At 40.7% G+C, this 25,813-nt stretch overlaps 1 protein-coding gene across 13 annotated transcripts in view; it reads right to left on the bottom strand.

Moving 5' to 3' along the window:
* baz2ba (bromodomain adjacent to zinc finger domain, 2Ba) overlaps nt 1-25,813 on the bottom strand; it is a 242,098-nt gene that overhangs the window by 164,759 nt on the left and 51,526 nt on the right. For 12 of the 13 annotated variants that reach the window (XM_034195278.1, XM_034195285.1, XM_034195327.1 and 9 more), the window contains one exon: nt 10,171-10,213. The gene's annotated coding sequence lies outside the window, so the exon portion shown is untranslated. Of the gene's footprint in view, nt 1-10,170; nt 10,217-13,310; nt 13,322-19,976; nt 19,982-23,618; nt 23,626-25,813 lie in introns of all 13 variants that reach the window. The other variant, XM_034195291.1, reaches the window with a different exon arrangement.

Genomic DNA, 25,813 nt, shown 5'->3' with positions numbered 1-25,813 from the left:
AAAGACAATCTCAACATCTTCAGCTCTGCCACCTCCAGCTCTGCCTCCTGTCTTTTTGTTAGTGCCACTGTCTCTAAACCATACAACATAGCTGGTCTCACTACTGTTTTGTAAACTTTCCCCTTCACTCTTCCTAATATTCTTCGGTCACAAATCACTCCTGCCACCTTTCTCCACCCACTCCACCCTGCCTGCACTCTCTTCTTCACCTCTCTACCACACTCTCCATTACTTTGAACAGCTGACCCCAAATATTTAAACTCATCTACTTTCACCACTTCTACTCCTTGTAACTGCACTATTCCACTGGGCTCCCTCTCATTCACACACATGTACTCAGTCTTGCTTCTACTGACTTTCATTCCCCTTCTCTCCAAAGCATATCTCCACTTCTCCAGACTAGACTCAACTTGCTCTCTACTCTCACTACAGATCACAATGTCATCTGCAAACATCATAGTCCATGGGGACTCCTGTCTGATCTCATCTGTCAACCTGTCCATCACCACTGCAAACAAGAAAGGACTCAGAGCTGATCCTTGGTGTAACCCCACCTCCACCTTGAATGAGTCTGTCATTCCGACTGCGCATCTCACCGCTGTCACACTATTCTTGTACATGTCCTGCACTACCCTAACATACTTCTCTGCCACTCCAGACTTCCTCATACAATGCCACAACTCTTCTCTTGGCACCCTATCATAAGCTTTTTCTAAGTCCACAAACACATAATGTAACTCTTTCTGTCCTTCTCTGTACTTTTCCAACAGTATTCTGACGCAACCCTCTTCATTTATCTGGGCTTGGGACCGGCACTCAGAATGTACTGGCTGCACACCCCATGTGGCTGAGTTCTGAATCTCAGACCACAAAAAACAAAATTCTCTGGTCTGACGAGACAAAGATTGAGCTCTTTGGCGTGAATGCCAGGTGTCATGTTTGGAGGAAAGCAGGCACCATCCCTACAGTGAAGCATGGTGGTGGCAGCATCATGCTGTGGGGATGTTATTCGTTTGCAGGAACTGGGAGACTAGTCAGAATTGAGGGAAAGATGAATTCAGCAATGTACAGAGACATCCTGGATGAAAACCTGCTCCAGAGCGCTCTTGACCCCAGAATGGGGCGATGGTTCATCTTTCAGCAGGACAATGACACTAAGGACACAGCCAAGATATCAAAGGGGTGGCTTCAGGACAACTCTGTGAGTGTCCTTGAGTGGCCCAGCCAGAGCCCAGACCTGAATCTGATTGAATATCTCTGGAGAGATCTGAAAATGGCTGTGCATTGACGGTCCCCATCCAACCTGATGGAGCTTGAGATGTGCTGCAAAGAGGAGTGGACAAAACTGCCAAAAGATATGTGTGCCAAGCTTGTGGCATCATATTCAAGAAGACTTGAGGCTGTAATTGCTGCCAAAGGTTCATCAACACCGTACTGAGCAAAGGGTCTGAATGATTTCTGAGGTTTTTTTGTTTTGTTTTTAGTTTTTAGTTTTAATAAATTTGCAGATTTATTTTTTACTTTTTTATGTTGTCATTATGGGGTGTTGTGAGTAGAATTTTTAGGGGAAAAAATTAATTTACTAAATTTTTGAATAAGGCTGTAACATAACAAAATGTGGAAAAGTGAAGCACTGTGAATACTTGCTGGATCCACTGTTTGTGTTCTTGCTAAAGACACTTTGTATTGTCCCAGTCCTCCAAGCTGGAAACAGGTATCAACCTCAGCTGGGGAAGTAACCTGTGATGAATGGCGTGTCCTGTCCAGGGGCCGCCATGGACTCTCATCCACATCATACTACGGTGAAGATGACTCAGCACTGACACCAATGGACCTCAGTGCCAATGTAAGATTTACAGTATTTCACTGCTTCAACATTGTCACATGTATGCCACTATTGGTGTAACAGAGCACATTTAGATCTACCCAGTTAGATTAGTCCTGGCTTGCCAGGACCAATGATCTGCATGAATTATGATCAGTGAGGAGGATGAATGTGCAGTATTTATCCAGAAAGGATAGAAATAAAATTATTATTATTATTGTTATCCTCTCACCAGACAATGTAAACATCCTCCTCAAAGTTTAAGATATAAACACAAATGTGCACTTGAGAGATTATTATCATGTAATGATTCAATTAAACATACAAAAATCCAATTATGTGCTCTTGAAGATGTTATAGCTGTATTATTTTTACGAGGTCTGTTAGAAAAGTATCCGACCTTATTTTTTTTTTCAAAAACCATATGGATTTGAATCACGTGTGATTACATCAGACATGCTTTAACCCTTGTGGGCATGCAAGAGTTTTTTCACGCCTGTCGGTTACGTCATTCGCCTGTGGGCAGTCTTTGAGTGAGGAGTGGCCCACCCTCTCGTCGTTTTTTTCATTTTTTAGTAATGGCTCAGAGACTGTTGCTTTGTTTGATAAAAAATTTTTCAAAAACTGTAAGGCACAACTGAGTGGCACACCATTTGATAAATTCAGCTGGTTTTCGGTGAAAATTTTAACGGCTGATGAGAGATTTTGGTGTGTAAGTGTCACTTTAAGGACGGCCCACGGCGCCTGACGGCGATCTGCGCTCCGAGGCGGCGGCGTCTCGCAGTTTCAAGCTGAAAACTTCCACATTTCAGGCTCTGTTCACCCAGGTCATCGTCAGAGAACAGAGAAGTTTCAGAAGAGGTCGGCATGAGGAGTTTATGCAGACATTCCACTGTTAAAGGAGATTTTGTAATGAAAGAACGTGCGGGCAGATTCGCATGTCGGGCCGGACCTGACCGCGGGGGGTCGGGACAGGAAAAACACCTCCATTGGAAACCTTTACGGACAAGTTGGAACATGCCCAGCTGTTAAACAATTTCTCTTGTTGAAAGCCATCAAAAGCCGCCTGAATTTTACAAATGGTTTTCAACACGGAGGTGTTTTTCCTGTCGCGGCGCAGACAGATTTGCGGCGTCGTCACGGAACCGACTCGGTGAATTTGCCCGCACGTTCTTTACAAAATCTCCTTTAACAGTGGAATGTCCGCATAAACTCCTCATGCCGACTTCTTCTGAAACGTCTCTGTTCTCTGACGACGACCTGGGTGAACAGAGCCTTAAATTAGGAAGTTTTCAGCTCGAAACAGCCAGACGGACACCACCTCCGACCGCGCCGCGCCGATCCGCTTTGTGAGCTGTCCTTAAAGCGAAAGAAACTCCACAACCTCTCATCAGCCGTTAAACTTTTCACCGAAAACCAGCAGAATTTCTCGAATAGTGTCCACTCGGATATCCCTCACAGGTCCCGAAAAAAGTTTCATAAAGCAACGCGCGCCGTCTCCAGCAGCGTCTCAGACAAAGGATTTCAGCCGAGAGGGCTGGACCAGTGCTCACTCAAAGCCTGCCCACAGGTGAATGACGTCACCGACACGCGTGAAAAAACTCACGCATGCGCACGAGGGTTCAAGAATGTCTGGTGTAATCGCACGTGATTCAAATCCATATAGTGTTTTTTTTTTTTTATAAAACTGCCGGTTAGTTTTCTAATACACCTCGTACTTCATACACATCTTTGTATGGTGTGGTACCATTGTGTGATGTTTCATTCAGTACAAACAAATGGTTTAGGAGGAGCTGTGCTTGCAAAGCTCATGTACAGACAGATGGATGGACAGGGTGACGCTTACAGTATATGTCTTCACAATCATTTGTGTGTGTGTGTGCATGTGCGCTGGGTGGAGGGGGGGTATAATAACAAACTAAACTGCAACTACTGTACTGATACATCCAAGTCACTCTGACTACACCTGATCCTGTCAGATCTCAAAAGTGCAGCAGAGTACATCCTGATTAGGAGCAGGCTGGGAGACCACGTGGGAACACCAAGATCTCTGAGAGTGTTTCTCTGTGCAGAACTGGAATTGCATTAGGAAGGGTGTCTGGTGTAAAACCTGGGTTGAAGCCCAAAGCGGATTTGTTCTAGATCTGCTGTGATGACCCTGAGTGTCCGAGGGGAGCAGCTGAAAAAAAGTTTCTGCAGGTTTTAAGCACCTGGTTTCAAGTTCTTTACTGTCAACAAAAGCTTGAAGTTTGGATCCGATAAAGGCAGTGGTTATTGTTGTTTACATCCGGGTGAGTCCGCGTGTGCGTGCACACCAGAGGCCAGAAAACCTCACTTCCGTCTGACTCGCACAAAGAGAAAGTAGCAAAAATGCAGTTGGATATTTCATCAAATGACCCACATCTTGAACATCTCTCAGCAGCAGATTGCAACAGATACCTTGAAAAACTCTGTTAGTGTCGTAACTTTGTGTGATCTGTTTTTAGTGCAGGACAATCTGTGTTAATACTGTGTTTCTAAGTGGCCTTGTGTGAAATATGGTGACGTTTGGAATTACCTTGTGAACACCCAAGACTTTACATTGCTGAATCTATGAAAGCATACAAATGTCTACATGGCTACAACGTCTTCATCTCTGGGTATGTGCATGGAGTGCTCTACTGTGATGCTTGTAAAAAAGCATGCTTCTTAAAAACTGAAGATTGTGTACTCCCAGAAGAGCACAGACAAGAAACAGTTGCACAAAACTGTACATGTAAAGCTGGATAAGTTTAAACTCTCCTATTTTATTTATTTGTTTTAAAAGAAAAATAAGAATGTCACAGAGTTTCCCTTTGATTTCATGCCCCTTGGCCCCCATGTGCTAGAATTTTTTTTTTTTTCTCGTTCACGTATTCGGTCACCCATATATCCTATGACACTACATGTGTCAACCATCATTGTAAATGAAGAATTGAGGCTATTTTCACTCTTCAAATCATTGTCAAATTGTTATAAACAACAATTCGACAATGGCGCTGCCAGCTTTTTGCCCTCCAGCCCGGTAGCACGTTCACGTGTTCAGTAGGCGAGACATCGTGCATCATTTCCTCTATAGACATCATCAGGTGCTGCGTTTTTGCTCTATGAGGCTTCCACTGTAACTATATTCACCTCCTGCTTATTGTTGGTGCATTATACACTTAGCTTTGCCTTCTACAAGTGAAAAGTACACTCGGTTGGATCCAGTACAACCGATCATCCTGGCTACTGCACAACACTCTGCTTCTTTCCCTTAAAAAAGCCTTGGGTCCCCACTGGGCACGATTCAGGTCAGTGTCCATACACATTAAAAATGGGTTTGTAAATATCTAACTCAATATGAATCAATAGTATAACACTAATTCTGATGTGTTTGTCAGCGGTCTCATGAACAACTTCAGCGGCATGATGGAGGTATCACTCCATGCACATGTATATTAAACCCAAAATGTACATTTCAACTTTGAAACCTGCAGACTAACTAAAGCCACTTGGCTTCAAGTCATTTTCACTGACTCTCCACCAATATTCAGGCTGAACATCTGTACTTTAAGCTCAAGTTGTTTATCTTACATTTTATCCAACGTTTCTGTGTACTCAAACATGTATGTGACAGTTCCAAATCGCACACACCTTTTCTCTGTTTCTGTGTATGTAGGCTCTCAGTTGTCCAGGTGGTTTCCATAGTAGAGAAGTCCAGTCGAAGATTCAAGCTTCTCTACTATTTTCTCTGTTTCATTTATTTTTATGAAACTTGTCTATTTTAGTCAGAAAGGCTCACATCTCTTAAGTGACAAATGCATATGGGATTGTATATATTTGGATGTATTTATTCTGAGGCATGCCAAAAATTAATGTTCTTCTAAGCTTGATCATTAATATATTAAACATACATAGCATCTTTTTCACACTGAACATAAAAAATAAAGTAGGTGCAAACAAAGGAGAGGGGAAAAGAAGCTAATAAGCCATGGCTGCTGCAGAAAAGTTGCTGAATGAAAGCAAATCAAAGGCCTGGCTGCTCTTGTGTCACTCTTGTTGACATTGTATCAAATGTACATTTGCAATAGAACCTGATCACAGCTGTTCCATAGGAGATATTCCAGCACTGTACATTAGGGCTGCCAAGATTAGCCGACTAGTCACGATTACGTCAACTGTCAAAATAGTCGGCAACTAATTTATGTCATTGTTTATTTTTTTAAACTTTGTTTTTCTCTCAAAACTGCTGCTGTGTCGTCCGTTGCCTTTCTGTCCTTGACACACATGTGCAGTCGTGGTAATTCGGGTCAGCTATGATGTCACCGGAAAAGTTATACCCAAACAATATTATGGCTAGTTGGCAACAAAGCTCAATGGTTCTGTAGCATTTTAACCAAATTAAAGAGAAAAATGCAAAATCTGCAAGGCCGAACATGCCTTCCACAGCAGTACAATGGCGATGCAAGCGCATCTGAGAAGGAAACACGTTGTGGCTGATTCTGACAACGCGAGAGTCATCTTGGTAAGCTACTTAGCTAGTTAGCTGCTAACATTAACATCTATAGTGAGCTATACTTACTTAGCTGTAAACGTTAACATTGACAATGACAATTTCATTAGCCTTAGCATACATATGTGTTTGCTATAACGTTATAACAGTGATGTCATGTTTGACTGGGAAATCTGTTAATGTTTTATAACGCTACGTACAGTGCTAAAAAATATGTTCCTCTTCAATAAACGACTTTGTTACCAAGTAAAAGTTGAATGAACTATCATCTTAATTGTCTTTCTTTTTAGTTAGCACATACCTTAAACACTTTAACTTGAAGCTAATGATGGTTATTTAAGAGCAGCTGCATGCTGGTGCATTAAGACGCAAATTACATATGATCCGATTAGTCGACTAATCGCAAACATAATCGGTACATATTGGTAATTTAAGCCAAGGGCTTAAATCTTGTTTTTCAATGACCAAAAAGAATTTTTTAACAAATATATAAAATCAAGCTGGTGTCTATAAATTCATTTCAAGTCTTTGCTTCTGTGTGTTCAAGTCTTTGTTTCTTTGATGGATGAGTGTTGAATTTTGCATTGATACCAGTCACCACCCTCATGTGATTTCTTTCCATAACTAACATTTTAATACAAATAACAAAAAACAATGACAAGTTCAATGAGTCCTAAACATCATAGTTTAAATATGTGTTGGAACCTTTTTGTCACTACAGAATTTTATTTCCTGGTTTTGATGATGTGGCTAAATTTCAGGGCAATGTAGTGTGTCCTAATGGTTGACTGGTACTTTATGTATTGTCCTGCATACCGTCCATCCCTCTGTACAGATTTCGGTCACAGTAGTGTCACAAACACTCCTGTCACTTCCATATACGCAGACGCTTTCCTCTATAGGAAAACACAGAGCTTGCGCTTTTAGCCCCTGTTTTGTCTGGGCCTGTATTCAAAATGGGCCCCTCATGACCACGCACATTATCAGAAGGGTAGGCAGATCCTGAGTGGACTGAGGCTCCCTGGGTGCACACAGTGATTCATGGCACAAGGGTCTATAAAAGCGCAGCCTCTCCCCAAGCTGTATGTGGACAAGGGAAGCAGAGGCTGTTTGGAAGTGCGGATGAATCAAAGCCTCGCTAGAGGACTGAATCCTGTTGAGACCAAGTGGCCCAAGGGAGGGTTAAGGGGAATGGTCAGTGCATTCTCGACAGAATGTTTGTATCCGAGTGTGTGCGGGCTGTGTGTGTGGAGAGAGAAAGAGAGAGCACGAATACGGGAGAGACCTAGAGACATGCACCGTAATCTCAAACTAATGCTCCAGCGTGTCTGTTAAATCTACGTTGCTCCATAACCCGAGGACAATCTCTGAGCAGCTTTTTAACAATCTTAGCTCCGAGGCAAGTACAAAGTACTAAATGTTTAGGTGTTATCTCTTAACACTTCCCCATTCTAACAGAGAACCCAGTTTAAAGGGTACTGGGAAAAAAAAAGTGTGAGAAACATTGAGGGCTCACAAGTTAGAGCTGAGAAATGAAAGCAGTTGCTCGGATTGATGAATTCACGTTCAGATTTTGTGACAGGCGGCGAGACACACAAATTCTTTCCCCTCAGGCTACAAGGTGTAATTTCCCCTTCACTGTCACAAGAGTGCATAAAAAATTATCTGTAGCTCAATGAGTAACTGCCTCTAAGTCATTTGCATGCAATGTACAAAACAAGAATCTATCTATCTATCTATCTATCTATCTATCTATCTATCTATCTATCTATCTATCTATCTATCTATCTATCTATCTATCTATCTATCTATCTATCTATCTATCTATCTATCTATCTATCTATCTATCTATTGCAGTTTGAGGCACTCAGAATAGAAACACAGACAAGCTGCTCCTTTGCAACACACAGTGGGATGCAGATGGAAATGCTGGTCCCACAGGACACACACACACACACACACAGCGGACTGCTGTGGGGCTGACGCAAGACTATCTCTGTCTCACGTGTCTCTCCCCTACGGCCGCCCGCTGCTCCTGACCTTCGAGATGTTTTTCTCTCTCCTTCCCTGGCTCCCTTTATTCCTCTGTATTTCACACTGACACAACGCACACATCCCGCTATTCTGCACACCTCCCAGTCGCGCCGCATTTTGTCATTAAAAGGCTTTAATGCATTTCAAGCTCGGTTCAAGCAGATGGGGCCGTGTGAGCGGCGCCGCTCCATCACGTAGCACCTCGGCTTAAACACGGCGCACACGCAGTACGGTGGTTTGTCTCCAAAGCACACAAACAAAACATACATGCGAATGCACCACGTTAACGGAAACAGAGATTCGCACCCGGGGCCACAGTGATTTGACTGGCTGTTTCATATGGGCAGTTGTGTTAGCTGATGCAGTCAAATGCTTTTTGCACATTCTGATGAGGTAACATCTCTTGGCAGAGTGATCCTGGTTCGTCACTCTGGTCCTGCCTGATCTATTTACTCATCCTTTCTGGAGAACAATGGTCCCTGTATTCTAGTGGGAAAAATATGAAAGTTCAACGGGTTCACAACACACGCGCTCACAGTGACGCACTCAGGACTGTAATAAAATTATACATCAGCGCCATTAGACACATTTCTCTCTTTCGTTTTCTCCCCCTCTCAGCATTTGCATATCCCTTTGGGTGTTTGAGCTGAACAGCTCTTTCCTTTTTCTTTCTCTTGTCTTCCAAGCAACAAATGTCAGCTAATTACACCATGGCTGTTTGGATGAGCTCCATCTTTCCCCGTGCTCTGTCTGGCGTGTGTGTTCTCTACAGGCTGTAGGAAGAGTCAGACACCAGTTTAGAAGCAGCCAGCGGTGGGAGAGGGGGTCGAGTTGCAAGGCTGCAGCCCCTAGAAACTGATTTCCCAGGAGAGAACTCATCAATACTTATCATAAATGATCCAAGCGGCTACCATCAACCTGCGAGATAATGCATCATTCAAGCAAGCGGCGGACTCGATTCGTAGGAGGCTCCGGCACCAGTCTCAGCCAAAACTACCGCTTTCTTGAGCTTCTTATAAAAGAGCCCATTTGATCTGGTGGCACGCTCACAGGCACAAGGCCATCGAGTCAAGTAAGGAAGAAAAGTGCAAGTCATTGTCTGTGCAACAACAAACTGCCACCTTGGTGTGTGTGTGAAGTGAAGCCTTGAGGATGCAGCCGCGCCCCTGAGTACAACTCACACACACACACACACACACACACACACACACACACACACACACACACACACACACACACACACACACACACACACAGAATAAGAGTGAGAGAGAGGAAAGGGGGGAAAAAATACAGGGGAATAAACAACTGCACGCAATCCAAGAGCCCGACCCAGAAGCACCATAGGGCACGGTAACAACCATTTATATTCAGAGTTAGCGCTGAATAGATAGCAAACTCAGAGGATGTTTATTAGGCTCGTACAATTCAGACAAATATTCTGATTAGAAAGGGGGAAATCTAATTAATTGCTTGATTCACTGAATGAACTCCGGATTTGTAATGTAATCATAACAACTGCTTTTCAAGGGGCTCTTGTTAAATTTAATTGGGGGAAAGAGAGAGAAAAAAAACAGAAAACATCCTCTTTCGCTGAATAAATGAAAATCAAATTAGGCCTTAAACTCAAGGAGTCTGCAAGTTTGTTCTGGCATACCATAAAACAAACTGCAAAAAGCAGACGTGTGTAAAAATATATATTTTAATAAGTCAGGCGTCAATCATTTTATGACATACATGGCTATCATAGAATCTAAAATATGAACTCTAAATCCTCATTAGTGTGCTGTGTACTCACTGTTAGAGATGTCTTCAGCTCTTTGACATAACTGCTGTAACACCTGGAAATAAAAAAAAACAGAAATAAAACATTAAAGCGATTCTCATAAAAACAACACTGAGCATTAAAGGGTTATATTTTACTGCCTGTGCTCATAGGTGTGAATCTCCACAAGGGACAGAGTCCACAAACTGCTTTTATATATGTTAGAAAGATGACTATTTGCTGTCTGCATATGGCTCACAATATGCTAAACCGTTATATTACACCTGAGGTACTTCATGAATGTGTTTATTAAATATGGATTGTTGAATAGAAAAGTTTGTTAACACTAATGTAACTAATGTATATATCGTACGCATAATTTGAGTGCATTTCGTTGCTCATAAAATAAAGAAAAATTGAAAAGAAGAAATTATAACACGATTGGACCTCACTTTTTCAACCAGGTCATATTTTTTTCAAACCAACCTCAATTCAATTGCATTGTGCGTTAGTCAATAGAAAACCCATGAAATGAAAAATTAAAAGTAAATAAAAGGCCCTTGAGTCAATTTTAATACAAAAAAATTAAATTAAAATGACCCTTGCGGATGTTACACCGTCTGTCAAAACCAAGTGGGAGATATAGATGGTTAAAAGTCGCATAAACTATAGCTAACATTTACACTTAGATGGGCATTCTACTTTGAAATATGTATTCTCCGATATACATCGTCAATTTGTATAAAATATACGCGTATTAAGAAATTATAACAAGTTGAAAACAACCTGAGAATTGTCCGTCAAAAATAACATCCGCAAGGGTCCATACTCTTATTAATTTCTATTTTTTTTAAAGTTAATAGTTAATGAGTTATCTTGAGCTTTGTGGTTTATGAAAGAAATATGTGTACTACAATTTCAAACTAGTCTGCAATAAAAACATGTAACTTGAAAAATTGACCTTTGTGTTACACTTTCATAACAGTTTAGCATATTGTGAGCCATATGCATCAGACAAAAAGTACAAAGTGATGTGTAAAACACAGCTGTGGCTGCGGATGTAAAAACAACACAGAAATATATTCACAATTAAAAAAAAAAAAAGAAGCAAAGCTTTCTTTCTCCGTGGGCCTTTTCTTGCCAAACCTGTTTGTTAGAAATGGATCTAGACACTGGAGCTTTGAGTGTGTGAGGATATTTTCCCAAACACAAGACAGTTCTTGCAGAGAACCAAGCCTCGCTGGCGTTCTCACGCCCATCTCTCATACCTTGTCTCAAAGGCCCTCCTGTGCTCATAGAGCCAGAGTGTGATCCAAGCAGCTCGCCATAAACAGACACACACCACCCTCACGCCAGATAACTGTTATGTATAGCTGCACGTTAACACATTAACTCTTATTCAAGCATTCCAATTCCCGCTAACACTTGCTGTTAGCCGTTTATTGAAATTAATTACAACTGATGGGTTTAAAACAGTCACACTAACAGTTACAACTTGTTTGTGCATAATAAACAAATAAATAAATACTTCCAACCTCCGCTGACCATCACCCAGATGCACATACAGGGAAGCGGACACACGTTTTCCAACACATAAAGAGTGTTATAGCATGTGCAGTTAGCTATCTAATAAGGTTGTGTTGATATTAAACGTATCCATCTGGTCAGCAGCGACACAATAAAGTCTGGTGGATGCAGTGGCTCAATACTGATGTGGACTATTGCAATGCTCTATTTTCTGGTTTGCCGCAGTCCAGGATTAAGGGTCTTCACTTGGTTCAAAATGCTGCTGCCAGACTTTTACCATGAAGCAGAAAGTTTGACCACATTACACCTATTCTGGCATGCCTTTATTGGCTTCTTGTCTCCGTGAGATCAGATTTTAAGCTTCTGTTAATGGCCTATAAAATTGTTCACGGACTGGCACCTCCCTACCTGGCTGACCTGGTTGAGCCCTACGTACCAGCCTGGGCCTTGTGTTTGCAGGGTGCAGGACTACTTTATGTTCCTAGGGTGAATTAAAAAGTCTGCGGGTTACAGAGCTTTCTCTTATCATGCCCCTGCTCTGTGGAATGATCTTCCAACACAAATAAAGCAGTTGGATTCTGTGGAGATTTTTAAATCTAGACTCAAGATCCATTTGTTTTCCCAATCTTATTGTTAGTATATTATGTTTTATGCGTTTTTTATCTTTTTTTATTCTTTTATGTTTTTATTCTTTTATTGTGCCTTTTGATCTTTTAATTCATTTTATTCTGTTTCTCGAATCGTGTTGTGTGAAGTGCCTTGAGGCGACTCTGTCGTAAATTGGTGCTATACAAATTAATACATTTGATTTTAAATTTGAATTTGACTTGTGGTCAGCTATCACAATTACATTTGTGCTTCTGAAAGTGCTGTGGACAGTTTCAACTTGATCTGATGAAGCTTTCACACTGCTGTGCCACAGCAGCACACTGTAAAAAAAAAAAACCTGCTGCACTAAAGTAACAAAGTGGGTAATTTCTGTTCAGCGGCTGAAGGCTGCTTTAGTTCTGGTCATCTGAACCGGAACAAATGATAATGTGATACCGTTACATTTATAACTGTCTATTTCAGACAGTTTTCACACAAACATGGCCGAGTGGTTAGTCCACTTGGTTTCAGTACGGAAGATTCCTGGTTCAAACCCCACACCTGCCACATTTCTCCATGTAATGAGGAGTTGCGTCAGGAAGGGCATCCGGCGTAAAACTTGTGCCAATTCAACATGCAAATCCACCTCGGATCTGCTGTGGCGACCCCGAGAGGAAAAACAAGGTAGCAGCCGAAGGGACTTACTCACACAAACATTTAATAGGTGAACCACAGGTGACTGAACCCCATAATCAGGCCTACGGAAGCACATCAGAATATCCTAAATTCATTCTGACAACATAACAGGCTACACTTCATGCACATTAACAGTTTAGTATCTTGTTCAAATGAATGATCATAATGCTGCTGTTCCTGAGAAATACAGTGTGTTTGCCACTTAAAAAAACAAGGAACTACCAAAATACAGGAAATAATACAAAAACACAACATGACAAATCAGGGAAATCCGTGCATTCACGTGTTGACAAGAGTACGACGATGATCGCTCCATGATATTACCCAAGTATATACACTCAACAAAAATATAAACGCAACACTTTTGGTTTTGCTTCCATTTTGTATGAGATGAACTCAAAGATCTAAAACTTTTTCCACATACACAATATCACCATTTCCCTCAAATATTGTTCACAAACCAGTCTAAATCTGTGATAGTGAGCACTTCTCCTTTGCTGAGATAATCCATCCCACCTCACAGGTGTGCCATATCAAGATGCTGATTAGACACCATGATTAGTGCACAGGTGTGCCTTAGACTGCCCACAATAAAAGGCCACTCTGAAAGGTGCAGTTTTATCACACAGCACAATGCCACAGATGTCGCAAGATTTGAGAGAGCGTGCAATTGGCATGCTGACAGCAGGAATGTCAACCAGAGCTGTTGCTCGTGTATTGAATGTTCATTTCTCTACCATAAGCCGTCTGCAAAGGCATTTCAGAGAATCTGGCAGTACATCCAACCAGCTTCACAACCGCAGACCACGTGTAACCACACCAGCCCAGGACCTCCACATCCAGCATGTTCACTTCCAAGATCGTCTGAGACCAGCCACTCGGACAGCTGCTGAAACAATCGGTTTGCATAACCAAAGAATTTCTGCACAAACTGTCAGAAACCATCTCAGGGAAGCTCATCTGCATGCTCGTCGTCCTCATCGGGGTCTCGACCTGACTCCAGTTCATCGTCGTAACCGACTTGAGTGGGCAAATGCTCACATTCACTGGTGTTTGGCACGTTGGAGAGGTGTTCTCTTCACGGATGAATCCCGATTCACATTGTCCAGGGCAGATGGCAGACAGCGTGTGTGGCGTCGTATGGGTGAGCGGTTTTCTGATGTCAATGTTGTGGATCGAGTGGCCCATGGTGGCGGTGGGGTTATGGTATGGGCAGGCGTCTGTTATGGACGAAGAACACAGGTGCATTTTATTGATGGCATTTTGAATGCACAGAGATACCGTGACGAGATCCTGAGGCCCATTGTTGTGCCATACATCCAAGAACATCACCTCATGTTGCAGCAGGATAATGCACGGCCCCATGTTGCAAGGATCTGTACACAATTCGTGGAAGCTGAAAATGTCCCAGTTCTTGCATGGCCAGCATACTCACCGGAAATGTCACCCATTGAGCATGTTTGGGATGCTCTGGACCAGCGTATACGACAGCGTGTACCAGTTCCTGCAATATCCAGCAACTTCGCACAGCCATTGAAGAGGAGTGGGCCAACATTCCACAGGCCACAATTGACAACCTGATCAACTCTATGCGAAGGAGATGTGTTGCACTGCATGAGGCAAATGGTGGTCACACCAGATACTGACTGGTATCCCCCCCCCCCCCCCCCCAATAAAACAAAACTGCACCTTTCAGAATGGCCTTTTATTGTGGACAGTCTAAGGCACACCTGTGCACTAATCATGGTGTCTAATCAGCATCTTGATATGGCACACCTGTGAGGTGGGATGGATTATCTCAGCAAAGGAGAAGTGCTCACTATCACAGATTTAGACTGGTTTGTGAACAATATTTGAGGGAAATGGTGATATTGTGTATGTGGAAAAAGTTTTAGATCTTTGAGTTCATCTCATACAAAATGGGAGCAAAATCAAAAGTGTTGCGTTTATATTTTTGTTGAGTGTATATCACTCCTGTGACAGTTCACGTACAGATATCATGTATTTAAAAGCAGTTTATCATTTTAATTCATGTATTTTTTCATATCAATTACCACATCAATGACATCTGGTCAATTTGTACAATATTTGTGTCAACAAAAACTGAAATAGAAGTAAAATACAGCACGACAGACTGGCGTCCTGTCCTGGGTGTACCCCGCCTTGCGCTCTATGTCTGCTGGGATAGGCTCCAGCCTCCCGCGACCCTTAATTGGACTAAGCAGTAGAAGATGAATGAATGAATGAATAATAGGGGTGGTGGCCAAGTGGTTAATGCACTTGGTTTCAGTGCGGAAGGTTCCCGGTTCGAATCCCACCCCTACCACATTTCTCCATGTAATGTGGACTTGCGTCAGGAAGGGCATCTGGCGTAAAATTTGTGCCAATTCAACATGCAGATCCACCTTGGATTTGCTGTGGCGACCCCGAGTGCAAAACAAGGGAGCAGCCGAAGGGACTTACATTATTGTTGTTGTTGTTATTATATCTGCCTCAAAGGAACCATGGCATGTGTTTTAAAAAAGAAAATCTCTGGGTCTCTCTGCCCCTGTGGCTGCCAATCAACCATGTCAAAGTCTGCGGCACATAATATATTACAGCTCAATTTATCACTGAACAGGTATCACTGTGACCGCTGTGTTAATAACCGTACTGATCGGCCTGTAAAGGTTCTACTCATTATCACCACGCTCTTGCACAGACAGACAGACGCACGCATGCACAGACTACAGAGACACACAAATACTTTGATAATTCAGAGCAGTGATAATGATAACAGAGAGCCAGGTAGGCTGAATTCATCTTCAGCTTTTTCATAAAGGCCTGTTAGCAGATGATTAAAGGATTTCTGCTCACAGGACTTCAGCACAAAAAAATGATTTTCCAGCCACGATGCAGGTGAATTACACTGCGTTAGAAAGCTGGTGCTGTCTGCCATCATTTGCCTGAGAAACATTCAGGCTGTTAGTCTAATTACCTTCATTTAGCAGGACGATATGACCAAAGACTAGCAGAAGAAATGTCACCGTATACATTACACCGTCGATACACAAAAACAAATGCTGATACTTACGACAGCATACAGAAAAGTGAAATGTTTATTACCAATAACAGCACTGCTGCAATGATTAATTTCATTAATTCCACACACAAGTAAACACAAAGGTCACCTCATGAGTTCTACTATTATAAGAACTACACACTTTGCTTGTTTTAGGAGAGTAACAGGAAAATAAACTACAATAATAAATATACAGTGGTCCCTCACTATAACACGGTTCACCTTTCACGGCCTCGCAGTTTCGCGGATTTTTTTAGTCCAATTTTGCATGTTTTTTTTTTTTTTAACAGTGCATTGTGTTCTGCGCCCTCATCAAGCAGGCCGGTTGCAGCACCAGTAAGCATCACTGCGAAGGGACAGCACTAGAGCCCGACTGATATGGATTTTTTGAGGCCGGTGCCGATAACAATATTTGGATGAAAAAAATGCCAATAATTGATAAATCGGCTGATTTGCCGATAGCCGATAAATCAGCCGATATATTCTTGTTTGGACCCTTAACAAAAAAGGTATGAGCTAAAAGCTTTGTCATCATATTGATTAACTTTATAACAGAGAAGAATTTTCAAGTTCAAAAAATGCAATCAAGAATTAAACCTTTGTGAAATTAGCAAATACATATCCTTAAAAAGAGTTGTGAAATACATCTGATCTTACTACATAAACTGAGTTAATCAAACTGAGTTGAACTGAAACAGGAGAAATGTGGGGTGAATGTAAGCACAAAGTTATTACAAACAACATTCTTATAAACTCACTTGTATGCTTTTGTCAGCCGATCAGTGCAGTGTGACAGTGAACTACGGGGGCCGGTGATGAACAAATTTAAGCAGGGGTGTAAGCAGCTCTCAGTTGAATGGAGTCAGAGCTCCATCTACTGGACAAACGGTGCAAGGCCATTTTACATTGCCGACACAAACATTATTTCAGTAACTGTTCTGTTTATGAGAAATTAACGGCGTTCTATCGGCAAAATTTAGACCGATAGTGAGTACTATGAAAAGGGCTTATATCGGCCGAAAATATCGGTCGGCCGATATATCGGTCGGGCTCTAGACAACACACGCATTGTGTTCTGCGTGTGTCTGTTTATAATCTTCTCGCCCAGAAGAAAAAAGAGCACCAACAACTACTCATAACTGTGTTCTTCACTCAGAAAAAGGCACCTGCACCGAGGTGTCACTCAGTGGAAAAAGATGCTACAGCGGAGCGGCGCCAGGACGAAGAGGCATGATCAGAGGAACTATGAAATACTGGTGAGTCACTATTAATAATTTTTTATGTGTCCAACCTTGTAGGTTGATCGTTAAAATTAAATTTGTTAGTTCGAAAAGCCATCATAATTATTTATAGGAATGTATAGGAAAACATTCTATTTTTATTTCTCAAACAAATGTTTGGGCCTGAAAACAGGTTTTGATCTTTGGTTTCATTCTATAATACTGGACTTATTTTTCTACTAAGGTCTGAACTTTTGAGAGTGTTTACACAGGAGAGAAAAGTAAGAAAATGTTAATGCCTGTTTGAGAAAAGTGTATAAAGTGTGCAGTGAGGGGGTTTGCAGCCTCAAAACGTCTATAATAATTGTAAAAAATAACGCTGACTACTTCGCGGATTTCACCTATTGCGGGTTATTTTTAGAACGTAACTCACGCGATAAACGAGGGACCACTGTATTTCTTTTTGAGTGACACTCCAAGCGGCACCCTTTCAGCAGCCATCATGATTACTTAGTTACTTCCACCTTATTAACTTGCAGGATAACAGCAGAGAGCCTCAAACTTATAATTACTGCACTCCAGGCATGCTTGCACATGGACAATGTACAATCCAACTGTTATGGCATCACTCTGAAACGGCTTGTTTGGTTTCCCTAATCTACCTTCTGCATCAGACACACAGATGTTGTTTTAGGATCAGTCCAGGTCATATGTTTGCAGGCAAGAAAGAAAGAAAGAAAGAATAAGATTTCGCTCCTGCTGCACAAACAAGTGTGTTAGTATTGTTGCATGAGAAACAAGTGTACTCTGAAAATGCACACATTGAGATTGGCCTAAAATCCCTTGCTTTTTAATATTTGATGTCTTGTTAGAAGAGCGACACTGGTGAGATGTTTGTCTCTGTTGATCTCTGGCACGTCGAGCCCTGTGGGAGTGAGCGAGCGAGACTTGGCCGCAGACATTTTCCTGAAGCCCCCAGAACAAAACAGGCAAGTCTTGACAGTCTGTCCGCCATCGAGTCGTCACACAATCAGTTGCAGGAAACCAATCCCTAAATAGCAGTGATTCATCTCTTCATCACACACAATGCCAGTACACAGTGCACAAAGAAGCTCTCTCTCTCTCTCTCTCTCTCTTTCATAGTCTATCTATCTCAACCCCCTTCCCCCAGTGTGGTCTCTCATGCTGCTTAAAAATAAGTGCTTCTCCCAGCTTTCCTTGCCCTGTGATTTACTGGCAGTGTTTAACTGCAGGGCAGCATCTTTTATCGTTACATGATCTGAAGCTGAAAGCCGAAGCTGCGTTAGTACCTTAGCATGTCATTTTGTGCATGTTTGAGTAGGAAACCGGTGCAGGAATAAAGTTGCACGTGAAAACTTAGTCTAAATTCACTTCAAATCCTCCCTGCTTTCTCACAAGTGCTGGGTGTGTGTGTGTTTGTCTTCTCACTAAATGGTTTCTTCCTTGACTTGATGGAGCAAGTGCCATCTCAAGGGAACGAGTTACACCACACCACACGCAAAGTAAAGGCGCTTTGCAACTCGCGAAAAGCTCAGCACATTAGTGCAATCCATTTGTGAAAGAAGATAAAGGACAAGCGAAATACCAGGTCAGTGTGTGTTTGCGTGCATGTGTTGCTCATCTATGTAAGTATGTTTGTGGTTCTTCTTCAAGGCACTTCCTTTCTTGCTATCCCTTGAAAAATATATCCTCTTCACTCACTGAGTCAGCCTATCTAGCCTGATTGCCGATTGTCCACGGCTGCATTTACAACAATAATATCACTACAGTACGTGACTCGATCATCACCAGTGGATAATCGGGCGAGCAGAGAGCTGAACAGCAAATTCAGTGTATTGTTACAGCCTTGATGATCCATCACAGCGACGTGTGAAGGTCAGAGCAGCCGTGACCAACACAGATGTCATATCTCTTCCCAGCAACCACTTTGCTAACGGGCCTTCCAAAGCACTCAGTGCAAAAAAAAAAAAAAAAGGCAAACTGTGAAGCGCTGAGGTCAGATGAACATGCATCTAACCAGATGAAGGAACAGAAGTTGACTATTAAAATGCATATGAGAGAAAAAAAACTGAATGGAGGAAATCAGTGCATTTACTGAATAAACTGCATAGAAATATGGCTCAGTCAGAGATGAGTGCTGACTGTTTTAGACATGTTGAAAGAACCAAGGATTAGGACATCAACAGAAACTTTTCCGTTCACATAATCCGCTGTTCTGCTATTTATCTACGATTGGTGCAATAAAAGGAAATCCTCATATATTCACCTAAATATGTTTAAATTGAGCACCTAAATGTTATTTTCAAAGAGAACATGACGTCTGCAATCACACTGAGTCTAATACTGATCAACTCTGACTCCTAAAATTTGTTGTTACTGCTAATCTTTGAGACAAAAGAAGCAACTATCACACAAGTAAGTAGCCACACAATCTGATTTGGAGAGGAAATGGTATGAAAATGTCATATTGTGATTATAGAGACTAATGTTTTCACAGTTAGTATTATCACAGTACTGTTACACTGACAGTGAACATATGGTCCCACTCTGGCCAGAGTGGGACCATATGTACAATGGCAGTGTTAATTTAACACTGTCAGTGTTAGTTTTACACTGGTGATTTTACTGTGTAGAAAGTGATAACTGGGTTTTCAGGGTTACCAGCTTCAACCAACTTCCCCTCAACATTCCTTTGCTAAAAACTGAAATATGCCCACACTTTGGACTTTGTCTTCTTAGAAGGCTGAAACATTTCTTGAGCACGATCAATGCGTTCCGCTGTGTTTTCACATGCCTTACAAAGGTTTTCGGCCCCTTGGAATTTCAGACATTTTAATTTGTTTATGCCATTTCAAATACAAAAAAAAGTAAATCAGGCTTCTCAAAATAAAAAAAAATAAAATTATCTGAAAATTAAAATAAAATTAGAATAAAAAAAATTAAAATTAAATTAATAAAATGATCTTCCTTAAACTCAAACTTAAAGCAAATCTCTACAACTTGATATAAATTAATTAAAAATATAAAAGCCAAGATGATGGGTGGCATAATTAATGGAACACTTTGGTATTATACCTGTAAATAATCAGTTTTATTGCCAGTTTTCTTCAGACAAGTCAGGCGATGGATACATGAACATTTCCAAGTCACTGAATATGTCTTAGACCTTATTTACATCAGAATTACAAACAGTATGGCACTCTATGGTTAATCTGTACGGAGTAGACAGTTCTCAAAAACCGAGTGACTGTGCAACAAGGAGAAGTCTGAGAAAAGCCACCAAGACACCCAGACAACCCAGAAGTTATAGGCTTCTGTGGCTGTGATTGGAGAAATTGTGCATTGTCCATGTTTTGTATTTTGTAACCCCAGTTTATATAGCTTCATGATGAAGTGGTATAGAGGAGGATTTTCTTAAAAGAAAACCTGAAAGTTTAGCTTCAAATTGCCAGAAGGTACATCTGAGATGCAAGCCTAGATTTGACATTTTGGTGAAAGAAAATCTTTAGGTTTGTGGCTATCCCAATAGTCTATCCGTGGCACATCCTGTCACTTTTGGCTTTAATGTGAGATTGTTATTCCAAGAATTACATTAAACTGATGTGTTCATTCTTTGTGTAATTCTACCACTGTTCTGCAAAGGTTGATCACTGGTTAAAATAATAATACCAAAATTAAAATATACATCACATCAAAAAGCACCTGAACATATCAAAGAATACTCAAAGAGCATTTTCACAAACAGTAAACACCCACCACCACCACCACCACCAGCCATGGATGCAAAAATATATATATTTATTTTAAGCAACACTCCATGTGCAAAATTACTGAAACCATCCCCTGGTCATCACTGGCAAATCTAAGGGTGTATGGGCTCCACTTTTCCTCAAAGTTTAACTCCAGGCACCCCTACGAAATCAGAAAAAAAAACAAAGGTAGGGTAGGCCAAATATAGCCTACAAGCCACTAATTTGTAGTCCTCATTTAAACAGTTTGAGGTGGTACACAGCAATGAGTTAACGAGCTGCTATTCATCCGTCATGACCAAACTTTAACACAGCTCATGAATCACAAAGTTTTATTCCTTTTTCATGACAATTTACCTTCATCGATGCAGTCGTGTGATGTGCAAAAAGGTGTTGAGGAGGCAGATCGCTTTAAACCATAATTGGCGAGGAAGCATTTCATAAGAAAAGATGTCCACAGGGCCAAATACATCCCAGAAGGGAGGGGGGTGGGGATCATGTCCAACTTTTATATCGATAGGTGTCAAAATGTTGAATAGTGTGATGTTATCTTTTGACAGCTTTGACGGCTAACTTGATAAGGCATATTTATTACTTACTTATACCTACTTAATTACTGTTCTACTTACTATCTGGATATTGACTAAGTTAGCACCCAAGACACCTTGGCAGGGTTACTAAAATGGCTTACCAAGGCAGCAATATAGGCCAGGAAGCATTTAGTTCATTTAAAAATAAGCTTGATCCACTAAATTATTCTCTTCATTATCGGTACATACATAAAACAAATCAGGAAGTTCTTTTTCAAGATAGGGCAAGATATTTATAAAAAAAAAAAAAAAAAATTATAATTAAATATAGTTTATAGAATTGCTCCGGGTAAAAACATGATGTTTGATTACCATAATAATTAGCACAACACCAACTACACAATAGCCACAAATGCTCCCTATATCATAAAACCCCCAGTTGCACCTGTTCCATTAGACTGCATTAATAAATTCACAATGTCAAACCATAGCCATAACCTAAGGGCAAAATCATATTTGCTATGAATTAAGTGACAACACATATGATGTAACACTATCCTCAGTTTGTTTCAAGCATTCTATGTGCACATTCTCTACAATTAACAAAGCATAGCTGCTAGATAGAATATGTCTGTTAACAGTGGGAGAAGTATTATGAGGCAATAAAACCACGAAAGCAGCAGGAAGTACAAAGAGGAAAATATTCTACTTAAAAAATAACAAAACAAAAACGGCAAAAGGTTCTGGCCAGAAATTACTTGACCTCAACAAATATCCTACCATGTAGCTCATGAGTTACAAATATGCCAAAAAAAGCAGCTGTGACATCACAAGGGAAGATATTCTTCTGTCTGTCAGAGGTAATTCGGTACTACTGTGCCATCTGATGGAGAACGTTTCTAATTCTTCAGCCTCATGCAAGGAAAACAAGTGCCGTCTCAGTCAGCATTATTGGTCCTGATTGTCAGTCCTATTTTAAACTATGGGGTTATGTCAGGTCTTGGAGTATGTGCTTGCATCACCAGTTGCTACATCCACCACTATGGAAGCACCTGGGTCTTAGTTTGCAAACACCCAGAGAGTCATGTGTTCTATCCCATTTCCCAAAAGTAGCCAACTATTTGCCACAGCCAGGGGATACGTAGGCTGTACAGCCGCAAAATGAAAAACACTCCAAAATATAAAATGTTGTCAAAAAATTCCTCGCAAACCTTAAAAGGGGTGATCTCAATTCTCACCCTAACAGCCTCAAAATGTAAAACTATGGACGGATGTAGAGACATACAGTTTTTAGCGGGTATTTCTGTGTTTTGTGTTGCGTCATGTACGGCCACAAAACATAAAATGTAAAATTACATTCATAACATTAATGTAGGGCTATTTACCATGTTTGAAGTTGTTCTGACCAACCGTCCTCTTTGACAGTATGGTGGGTTGACAGAGAAGCCCTACTACCGTATCCTATTGTCCTAAAGTATCTGACAGGAAGTGCTGATTTATATGACACCTTTGCTTTTATAACATCCAAAAGATACATCCTGTTATATCACACAGCCTTACAATGAACAATATTTACTGGTAATTTCATTCTGTTGAAATCAGCCCAGAAACAACTGTTTTAAGGTGGAAGCCAAACCCTAAAATGTTAAAATACTAATTCTGCTTCCAGTGATTTCACTGGAAACGTAAATACATCTAGGCTGATGTCTGACCTATTTGAGACAGATTTCCCATTTCTCAAGAAATATTTAGTGACTCAGAAATCTTCAGGAAAAAATGGCTTTAAAAGTGATGTTTTACTGTAAATTCATTCATGTGTGTCAATAACTGTTATGGGTAAATTCTATGTCTGTATTTTTAATTTCTTTATAAGAAAGCATCATGTTTTCATAAAACCTGTGACACATGATTTTGTATTATGTCAAACAGTGAAAATAAAACATGTTTGTGCTTTAAGTTGTATAAAGCCAAAATTATGAGCTAACTAAATACAAATGTCATAGCACTTTTGCAACACATGGTTTTTATGGCTTAAGCAATAAAGTGGGTATGAGTCTTTTAAAGTATATTTATGTGTACTTTTATGTACTTATTTTCTGTCATGAAAACGAGCTGAACACAGTCCCATTCTCTTTTCCTTTTTTACAAAAACATGAGCCTGAATGATGACAGATTTTTTGAAACATCTTTTAAACAGAAATGATTGATTACTGCTCTTACAGTATGTTTGGAGACCTAGAAATTAACTAGTGACCATAAGAAAATGAATGGCAGACTTTGCTACTAGATCTCACTGGAGAATCCTTTGGTACTGAAGGGATGACTTTGGGCCCAATCTAACACCTGGTGCAAGGCAGTGGACAACGCATTGCAAATGTTATTATTAGTTTCATACCAAAGCAGTTTCGTATGTTCTTGCCCAGTGCGCCTACATTTATAAATTGACAATGCATTTGCATTCATTTGACAGTTCATGTTTTTAAAACAGGGTGTGGTCAGAAGCTGTGTTGGAACCTTTCTACTGTCAATCAGCAGAAACCGACTGCGCCACAGAAAAAATAAATAAATAAATAAAATTTAGTCGAACATCGAGCACATTGTATTTTTAGTTTTTATACATTTATACTCGAATAATATTCCAGATACACGAAATAAAATTAAGCACTTGTGAAAAAATACAAAACTTCATCTTATTGCGTCACATCAGGGAGCATTGGTGACTGTGACATGACACTGTGACTGTGTTTTGATGTATTGCACACAAATCTGTTAACTAGCCAAAAAACCTCTCACTCAAGTCCACATTGTAAGTAGCAGTGTGCCAGGTTCCAGTATACTCCAACCCCTCAAGGGTATGACAGATGACAGAGTCACTACCTACAACCAAAATGGTAGTATGAGGACACCATTCCCCTTTTTCACCAAGATATGGAGAAAGGTTGTGTAGGGCTGAAACAATTCATCGAGTAATTTGAAGAATTCAATTCTAAAAATATGTTCGAGGCAAATTCTTTGCCTCGAGGCTTCATTTAAAGCTGTAGTACATAAGCCAGGCCTGTATGTGGCACTGTAACACCCCCACAAAAAACACAGAAGAAGCCCATAGAGCATGCACATAACTAATGTAAGTGCTAATCAATGTAGCAGGCGATGCTACAAGTTTACAAAGCCACACGCTGAGTAAAATAACGCCTTTTAAGAGAAAGGGTCTACGCGGATCGTCTGAACCGGTCTTATTGCGCATTTAAAGTGAGGCAGTGTGTTTGTATATATTTTTTAAAAACACGGTTTGCTCCACTGGCTGTTCACCTCCACAGATGAAGCGAAAGGAAATGAATCATGTTTAACTATTCAAAAAAAAACAGCCTTTATTCAGATTTGGTAAGAGTCTTTATCAACAGGCAGCTTTTGTGGAAATGTTGCAATGTTGCAAAGGAATTTGACTTTGGTTTGAGTTGCTCTCTGTGCAGCATGTATAAATATACACTGAATAAATTACAGTAATAAAAAATGCAAATAAAATGTGCAATAAGAGAAAAAAAATGTCCTGTCTGCAGACTGAAGATTTCACAGACCGCCTGGGCTTATGGTTTGGCAAAGCTCCAAAAATCTTAACAATGTGAAAAAAATAAATAATTACACGGGAAAACAGAGAGAGGAAACATCCTAAACTTAAAAATCTGCATGATGGCACAGCGACATTGTGCCATTGCTTAGGGAGCGCCTTGCCATTACTGATATTGTTTAAAAATGCAAACACTACTTTTTATCTGATTACTCGATTAATCGATAAAATAATTGATAGAATACTCTATTCCAAAAAAATTCAATAGCAGCAGCCCCATGTGTTAGACATTACACAGTGATAAGAAAACTGTTAGCCGATTTTGCACAACTCAGTAATGAAAATCATTGTTCATGTTAGCACTGGATTTTCAAAGTAATCTAATATTCAATATAGCCACAATTTTAAATGACTCCTAGGTCTTTTGTATGAGAAGAAAGGGATACAGTGAAGAGCAGATGTGAAGCCACTTTGATTTCTTTGCCTGTGTGTGGAGCTTCTATTAAATGGATCTGCTGTCTCCTTGATCAAGGGAGTCAATAAAGGGCCGGTCCTGTCAAACCCTTCGGGCTAAGTGTGTATGCACGTGTGTCCGTGTGTCCGTGTGTGTGTGTGTGTGTGTGTGTGCCAGTGTAGTTTGTGTGTTATGGACAGAATTTGAGGTACTCTGACTCTGACAGGTGAGTGATTGAGTGCTTTCATTTCCCTCCAGCGACAAC

The sequence above is a fragment of the Thalassophryne amazonica genome, chromosome 2 (assembly GCF_902500255.1).
Source record: "Thalassophryne amazonica chromosome 2, fThaAma1.1, whole genome shotgun sequence".
NCBI lineage: Eukaryota > Metazoa > Chordata > Actinopteri > Batrachoidiformes > Batrachoididae > Thalassophryne > Thalassophryne amazonica.
This window is presented reverse-complemented; position numbering and strand designations above follow the sequence as displayed.